We start from the raw sequence: 9470 nt of genomic DNA, 5'->3' as shown, positions 1-9470 counted from the left end.
ACATTAATGATGCACATTTGAATTGTGGATGTTTAGAAAAGAGGAAACAGTAATGTTTATAAAAAGATAACAAAGTGACATCATCAATAAGGATAAATGCTAAAGCAGAAAGGTGGTAGAAAGATTAGACACACACAAGAATAAAATGTGGTCTATTTAAGTGGCTAATCTTTTTCAGCCACTCACAGCCACCAGTTTAAAAGGATCTGGTTGGATCCCAAAATCATCACTCAAATAGTGTGGTATATATCTAATATCTATCTTAGCATGTTTGATAAGGTAGTTTTGATATGACAGGAAACTTAGGGCAAGTCTGCAAGATATTTCATTACATGTACCAATTTCTTATTTGCACGAAATTTACTCAAGTCTCAGTTTGAAACTGATAGGATTAGTGCATATAATGTAAGAGAGTGACTAATTCGTCTGCATATATATATATATATATACACACACACAAAGAGCCGTATATATGTATATATGTATATATATGTATATATTTATATATATGTATATGTATGTATGCTTGCATGCATACCACAAAGAGCCGTGCCGTGCCCGCTATGGTCCAACAAACAAGAGGAAAATAAGAGCAGCCGACGTTACACTTGAAAATCAAAGTCTAGAATGAGAAGAAAATGGAAAGAAAATTCTGTTGGTTAGTTTGGAATTTTCTTTGGGGGTTATTTTCAACCATATTGAAGTGACCTTAGAAAGCAACCGGATTAATGGTCTAAAGGGCAAAGGTACAATTAGGCAAAACGTCATGTTTTAAGTTTTAATGAATGGTCAATTCCGAATGTGAAGAAGTAATCTCAAAGTACGTACTTGGATTATGGTTTGTGTTCCATTAATACTTGCATAAAGATCTTTGAACCATTCTGTTTGTCAAGTTTTTTGCTTTTACTGTTTGACGTAGAAATTTATAGAGGTGTTGATGAGATCGGACATTGCCAAGGAAAGTAGGTGGGGTTCTTCCAAGACCTAAGAAAATCTGTCATGCTTGAAATATATTGGGGTTCGAAATGGTGGAGGAACTAGTTGAGAAAACAATGAGACTCTAATTGTAAGATATCTCACGAAACAATTAATGAAATTAAGATCTCATATAAAGAGAACGATATCAAATATTTGAATTTTTTTGAATATTTTATATGAATAATTTGATCTATAAGGATCATGATTGAGAATTGTTTAATCATGTTTCTCCAAGAAAGAGACAAAACGGCCCCGTTCATTTCGCTGATTTGAGTTTAGAATTCGAGTTTTGCTACAGTAAAAAGCTCTCACAAATAACCACATCTAACTTTTTTACTACAATAAAAAACTCTTATATAAAATCACATCTCAACTTGAATTAAAAACTCGAATCAGCGAACTAAACGGGTCCTTAACTTGAGTTCCAAACTGCTATTTGTGAAAATACGATAATCAATCAAAACTTGAATTTTGTGTGGGTTTTGTAAACGATGAGAGGGGATAATTCACAGGTGCACTATCAAATTCACACTGCTCAACATTTAATGAAAAAAAGATCAATCACATCTCACGCATGTATAAACAATTATTTTATACTACTTTTAAAATTAGAAAAGTGCTAAAAATAATATTCATGATAATTTCAATCATTGGTCAAGGTAAATTTTACTTTTGAGAACCTTTTTTCTAAAAAGAAAAATTGTTTTTGAGAACTACAATGATAAGTGGTCAATAGAAAGTACAATTACATCATATGTAACCACACACAGTTGTTGAACTAAGCCACTGCTTATGTAGAAGAAAGGTACGAATGCTTATGCAAGAAGAAAATCAATCTTTCTGTTCAAACTTGACGAGCTTAAATTTCTATTTGACAATGGAGTATAGAATTCATTGCTTGAAAGAATCCACGTAGAAAAGAATTTCATGACTCGTGTGGAATTTACAAACTCAGACTTTAGGACAAAAGCTAGGAAATTTAAAGATTCTTAACTGCCTCTCCTATAATTCAAATTCAAATTAGTTTGGATCTTTTACTTATATATATATATATATATATGTCGTTATAAAATAATACTAAAATCTAAAATATCGCAAGGAACTAAAAAAAAAAACAAAAACAATAAGAAAAACACAAGAGAAATATGAGAGATAATATTAAATTCTATTCTTTCATTCATTTGTATTAGAGATGAAAAATACATGCCCATATATTCTTTATTTATAGGTTAAGAACCATAAGTGCAGGTAGATGAGAAGACACAAATTATATAAGTTGCATACAAATTCATAGGGAAATTATAAGAAAATAATACACAAGGTATTTCGAGGGAAATAATAGTGGAATAATGAAGTATAAGTGGGAGATGATGGAATACCAAGTAGCATTCACATATATATAATTGATTTACAATATTTGTTTATATATTTGTTTATGTATGTATGTATAAGCATATATATAATTAGATATTTGTGCGTTGCTTTCTAGTGTGCTATTTCTTCGTCAAAGGAGCAGAAGATTTTTTTATTTTCCCCACTGGTGTTGGCCATTATGGTCCATGCACTTTGAGCAAAGTGGTTTCTAAAACTAAATGGAAAACCATATCTTGGCTACATCAGAGAATGGGCATCTTTAGATTTCATTGGCGGACACTTAAAGATACAAAATATATGCTTTTTGCCATGTGCATTTTTCTGCTTCTATAGTACTGCCCAATCACTTCGGTCACAATAAGGTTTTTTTTTTTCCCTCCCAACTGACTAACGCACTATACGAAATATGCAAATAAAATAAATTCTAATACTAAATTGACCACCAAGTTGCAGATTCCACATATTTGATGACGTTTATGACAATTATGGTAAGGATTTCTAAATATAAAATGCACTTTGGATATATACGATTTTACTAGAAAAAAAAAAACAATAATATATGGAGAAAAAGAAAACAACTTGCAGTCTGTTGCAGATGATCGATCTTTCTCCAAAGTATTTGACTATTCCTCTTTTCCCTTTTAATACTTCTGAGGAATCCAAATAATTATTTAGTGAGGCACAATAGTTACTTACCGCCTTTATTTTGGGGGCAAGAGAAGGTGGTGGTGGTGGTGGACAAAGCAAGATTTTAATGAGTGAGAGACAGATTTTCCTTGAAATGGTTTTTTTTTTTTTTTTTTTTTTTTTTTTTTTTTTTTTTTTTTGCTTTTCAAATAAATTTAGGCGTATGAACGTTTAAATCACATAAAATTTAAACAAATGAATAAATATCTAATAAAATATGATAAAAGATTGTTAATTCAGAAGCATATATGAGACGTTTAGTTCATGGATTCAGAATCATGATTCATGATTCTGATTTTTGAAATTTAAATTTTTTATCAGAGAAAAACACTGTAAAGAACCAAGAACTATGATTCAGAATCATGGACGAACTCTTGAAACAAACATCCTAATAAGCGCCCGTTTAGTTTGCTGATTCGAGTTGAGACGTTATTTTATGTGAGAGCTTTTTACTGTAGTAACAAAGTTAAATGTGACTGTTTCTGAAAATTTTTTACTGTAGTAAAACTCAAATCGGTGAAATAAATAGGGACTAAATGTCTATAGATACTTTTTGTGTTTTAATATATATGTCTTATCGAACAATATTTTAGCTCAATACAAAATTAAAAAAATAAAAACATAAAAAACTTTGAAACTAGGCAATATCTAGGGAAATCTCATGTCATATTTTTAAGGCGTCACGGACCAATAATGAACTCAAAAAAGTTGTATTGGCATTGCATAATGACATTACGTATTGACCAAAAAAATATGGGGACGAGATAAAAGAAGCAATTGTCACCGTCACATTGAATTAGGCATTCATCCAACACAACATTTTATTTATTAAACAAATAACACAGGAACGAAAGTGGTTGGCTGAAGTGTCTATTTTCTTTCCAATTCCTTTCAAGTTAAAAACTCTCTCAAAACCAAAAAAGTACGTACACACGTATGTAGAAGAAACAAAAGTATGTCTACGTGTAGGCCAATAACTCACTCGATACTTGCCAAAACTCCAATTAAAACAAGTTCGGCTGCTTCTTCTTCCTTTGCCGCCTTTTTTTTTTTTTATAAAAAAAAATCTTCGAGGTCGAACGTGTTATTTTACTCCATTGATGGAAACGGTTAGTTTTAACCATTATATTCATTTTTTTAACAATTAAAATTGTGTAGGTTCATATTAAAAATTTACAGTACGCCACACATAATTATTCTACTGCAAATATAATCGTTAAAAAATTAATCTAACAACAAATATACAATTTCAACGACAGAGTAACATAACTTGCTACACGTAAAGACTCTTTTTTTCTTTAAGGAGGTTAATATTTTGAGCATGGATTAGATCGATCAATGTCGATTCTTTATTTTTTGTTGATTCTTTTCTAATCGAGACTAAAACCCCAATAAAAAAATTATTATAGTCAACAATTATATTAATATACTTTAAGAATTTTGGAGTTTAGTTACTATTTTTGTTTTTTTTTATATATTAATCACTCTTACTCTTTCCGCGTAGCCCTTAGCTCTAACTTCCTTCCTAACGACCCTTTAGCTAGCTAAATTTACGGTCCTTTCTAAATAAAAGAGTAGAATATGAATAATTAGTATCTAACTAATCATATCATGTCATGTCATCTCATTATAAGTATAAAAGAATTAGTTAAAAATCAGTTTAACATCTCATGATATGCACAAAAGAGTTAGTTAAAAAGAAGTTTAAATTTTTTATATGACGTGAGATTATATGATTAGTTAGACACCAATTAGAATACTAAAATTAGACATAAGATATGAATTCGGGGAAAAGCCAATGTAAATCCAATACCATTGGTAGTTGCAACTTGTTGGAATTCTTAGATATGGGTTCTCTACCTAACCACTGTCCAGTTCTTCAAATGCCTTTTTACTTTTTAAAATAGGGTTATTTCTATCTGAAGTCCTCAAAGTAAAAAATTTCATTATGGTCCTTAATTTGCAAAACGTCTTATAACACGACTCACGAGTTCTCAAATTACTTAATTATGGAAAAAAAAAAAAAAAAAAAAAAAAAAAAAAAAAAAAACAGGGATTCCTTCTAAAAAATTATGTCCCAACATATAAAACTAAACCCCACTAAATCGCATATTATTCTTGCATAGACATGTCAATCGAGATTTTAAGACTCGAGTAGATAGGAGAAGTGATTTGTGATAATTTTGTAAATGTGGTATTCGTTTTGAGACGGTAAAGTCAACAAGGATTAATTTCAAAAAAATTCGTAAATCGAGAACTAGTTCTAGGATGTAAATTAAGGATCAAAATAAGATCTATAACTTGGGAACTAAAAATTAGATTAACCTTTTAACTTGTAAGATTTTAAAAACTAAAGAGGAAATTACATATTCTACTCCTTAAGTACCTAATTTATTAAAAATATATCTTTTAAAAAATTCTACTTTTTCACTAGTTGTAGTTTAAAAGATAAAAATATATAATTTAATATTAAAGGATAAGAAATAGAAATAGATTCTATTTCAAATGGTATTTTAAAAAATTTCTCAAAACTAAAATACGAAAGAGTATTTTGTTTGGTAACAGATGATGAATCAATTTGAACGACTGGGCTCCATACTATAGTTTCGTATAGAAAAAATAGAAAATTTACTTATGAAAATATATGAATTTAAATATTTACCTCTTACTTTTAATAAATATATTTTTATTAATATAATTATTTAAATAAAAAAATTATAAATAAAAAATAAACATAAAAATTCTAACTCATATAATTTCAACAATATTTTTCAAGATTAGCCCCCCGTATACACGACTGACTTTTGTCTGCGTTTGAAAGTGATCTCATTTACTCCAAATTCCAAATGCCGTATATGGGCCTCAGTTTGATTGTGGGCCCACCCAACTATTCTGTTCCATCTTTCAAACTTCAAACTTCAAGTCTTCATGAATGAGCTCCCACTTGGCAAGTCCGAAAGTATATATTATTCCACATGATTTATTAGCATTCCTGTTTCAACGCTTGACATATTCCACCCAGCCAACTTATTTCAAAATTGAAGAATGAAGTACAAGCAAATATAATTAATTCCACTTAGCTTAGTATTCTTTCCAAAGCGTTGAGAAGTCATCCACAAACTAGAGGGCAAGTCTTTAGTCTTCCCTAATGTTTGTTCCCTGCTACAAATTGTCCATACTAGGTCTAGGATCACATATCTAAAATGGGAAATGTATAATATTTATACATATGTTTAAAGTTTATTCGGAAAAAAAATATACCATGTTCTTTTAGCTTCCTTGTTTGTAGGATGCGGGGTCAATGACCCCGTATAGGGGAGTTTTAGGAGGTTTGTTTTTAAAAAAAAAAATTAAGAATTTACTCTTAAGAGTGCATAAGTCTAGACCTTTACCATTTACTTTTGTTTTGAGCATAAGTATGAAAGTAGGATTTTTTTTTATCGTTTTTGAAATTATTTTTATTTGCTTTTCTATAGAGATTGTTTTGAGTATAAAGAAACAATAAAATTGTGCTTGGCTATGTTTCTAAAAACATATATGGATTACATAATCCTAAAAATATGAAAATTTAAAAGGAAAAGTGAATTTAAAGCACAACTCTAAAGGTTTTTCCATTTTCTTAACGATATACATATATACATATACACACATACACGTAAGAGAATTATTGGGCCTGTTTGTTTCTGTTTCCATTTCCATTTTTCACTTTTTTCGAAACAAAAAATTGAAAACGGGTGTTAAAAACGCGTTTGGTGCAAGTTTTTTTAAAAAACAAAAACAAAAACGTTTGTCTTTTTGTGGAAATCAGAAAATGAAAAAAACCTGTTTTCTCCATTTTCGTTTTCCTTTCCTTTTCTCTCCCTTTTTCTGCTTCAGCCTCCCCCGTCTGAGTTTTTTTTTTTTTTTTCTGCTTCAGCCATTCTTCAGCCTTCTTGCCGGCTAAGCTCTTATGTTCTTCTCGCCGGATTTCTCCGGTTTCCTTCTCGCCTGACTTGCGCCGTTGGGGCTCCTCCGGTTTCCTCCGTTCTTCCCGTTCACGTCTCGGCCTCTTCTCACCAAGGTATGGCTCTTCTCACCGAGTTATTCATTTTCTGATTTGGTTTCCTTCCCACCTGAGTTGGTTGATTTTTTTAGTTGATTTTGGAGTTTTTTTAGCTGATTTGGTTGTTTTTTATGGGTTTTTTTTTATAATGATTTTGACTTGATATACTCAACGAAATCGGTTGATTTCCGTTTGATTTGGTTAGTATTTTGTCTAATTTTTTTATTATCTGAGTTGCTGAATTTTTTTTCATTTTTTTTTCCTGGGAGCCTCCCATTGGGGCTGAATCAGCCCCTAATAGGGGGAGATAATAAGCCCCAATGGGGGCTGATAATCAGCCCCTGGGAGGCCCCCGTTGGGGCTGAATCAGCCCCTAGGGGCCTCCCATTGGGGCTGACCTGGGAGGCCCCAATGGGGGCTGATAATCAGCCCCAATGGGGGCTGATTATCAGTCCTGATGGGGGCTGATAATCAGCCTCCATCAGCCCCAATGGGGCTGATTTCAGTTCTGATAGGGGCTGATAATCAGCCCCCATCAGCCCTAATGGGGGCTAATAATCAGCCCCCATGAGCCCCAATGGGGGCTGATTATCAGCTCCCATGGGGGCTGATTTCAACCCCCATCAGCTCTAATGGGGGCTGATTTCAGCCCTGATGGGGGCTAATAATCAGCCCCTATGAGCCCTGATTGGGGGTTGATAATCAGGCCCCATGAGCCCCAATGGGGGCTGATTTTAGCCCTGATGGGGGCTGATTTCAGCCCCCATGAGCCCCAATGGGGGCTGAAAATCAACCCCCATCAACCCTAATGGGGGCTGAAAATCAGCCCCAATGGGGGGCTGATTATCAGCCCTGATGAGGGCTGATAAATCATCCCCCATCAACCCCAATGGGGGCTGATTTTCAGCCCCAATGGGGGCTAATAATCAGCCCCAATCAGACCCTGCGTGTGTGTGTGTCTGTGTGTGTATATACTTTACAAATTGAGGATTTTTATTTTAATGATGAAAGTGTTATTTTAGATGTGTGATAGGGACGATAATACGAAATGGCCGGCCGCAATTGAGGATTTTTATTTAGAATTGATATACGAAGAGTCAAAGACTGGAATGCAAACATCCACTCTGGACAAAAAAATGTGGATGAAAATTGCTAATGAAATAACACTTAAGTTTGGTAAGCATTTCACATCAGACCAGCTTAAAGCAAAGTGGAATAGGCTTAGACGTTGCATGAGGGAGTTTAAGGCATTAATTGAAACAACAGGGTTTCGTTGGGATTCTGAGGCTAACACTGTCACAGCTGAAAAAGAAGTATGAGATTCATATGTGGCGGTAAGTTTTGAGCATTAACATCTTATGTTATATGAAAGAGTTGAATTAGTGTTTGGATTGCACATGAGTATTTACTCTTGTTTTCTTTATAATGTCAGAAACATCCTGAGGCTAAGAAATTCAAGAAAGGGGGTTTGCAGAACTTTGCCTAACTTTCACAGATTTTTTTGGGGACTATTGCTACTGGACAGGGGTCAATGAATGCACATACTGCCGTTAATGTTTTGAATGCGACGAAAAGGGCGGCCACACAACCGGAAGAAGTGGAGGAGGGTACAGGGGACTCGGATGAAGTCCGGGGTACAGAAGACAATAGAAACAGACGGTCTCAGGGTCCTACTACTCGATCCAAGAAGAAGGGCAAGAACAACAGTGCAGTTGACGCGGCTATAGAGGCTTTGGCAAAGAGTGCTACCCTACGTAGTGAGACATTTGTTCAAAAGGTTGATTTATTTCAGCAATATTTAGCTTATAGGCAAGCCCGTACTATGGCATTAGTCGAGGCTCAGAAAGAGGATCCAACTACAAGTATTGAAACCTGTATGGATTTGTTGAATGAGTATGGGGAGTATTTAGACGACTATGCGTATACTAAGGCAGCGCACCAGTTGGCGGTTGACATTTCCCTTAGGAGAATGTTTGTGAAAATGCCCGCTTGTCGTCATCTTTCATGGATTCGAAGCCTGTAGTTTAAATGATTATTGTGTTATTTTCTTTATTTGTTTGCTCTCGGACGTATGTTTTTTTTTAAGTATTGTTGAGCATGTACAACAGATTTTCCTCTTGGACTTGTGTTTGTTAGACTTTGTTATTTGTTTTTAGTCGGATTGAATTATATTGGAGTTCTTCGTTTGATTAGTTAATGTTATATGGATGTTTGATTAGTTCCAGTCTTGGTTCATTTTTTAGGTTAATATGGATTCAGATAGTGAGAATGATGCCAGAGCTGTTGACTTTCTCCAGTCATCAGATGATGATGAACAACAACAACATTATATCCAATTATTGATGTTGATTGGAAACAGACGAACTAGGCAACCTCGTCGTAATTCTGC

Source organism: Morus notabilis, unplaced genomic scaffold (genome assembly GCF_000414095.1).
Source record: "Morus notabilis unplaced genomic scaffold, ASM41409v2 Scaffold458, whole genome shotgun sequence".
Classification (NCBI taxonomy): Eukaryota; Viridiplantae; Streptophyta; class Magnoliopsida; order Rosales; family Moraceae; genus Morus; species Morus notabilis.
This window is presented reverse-complemented; position numbering follows the sequence as displayed.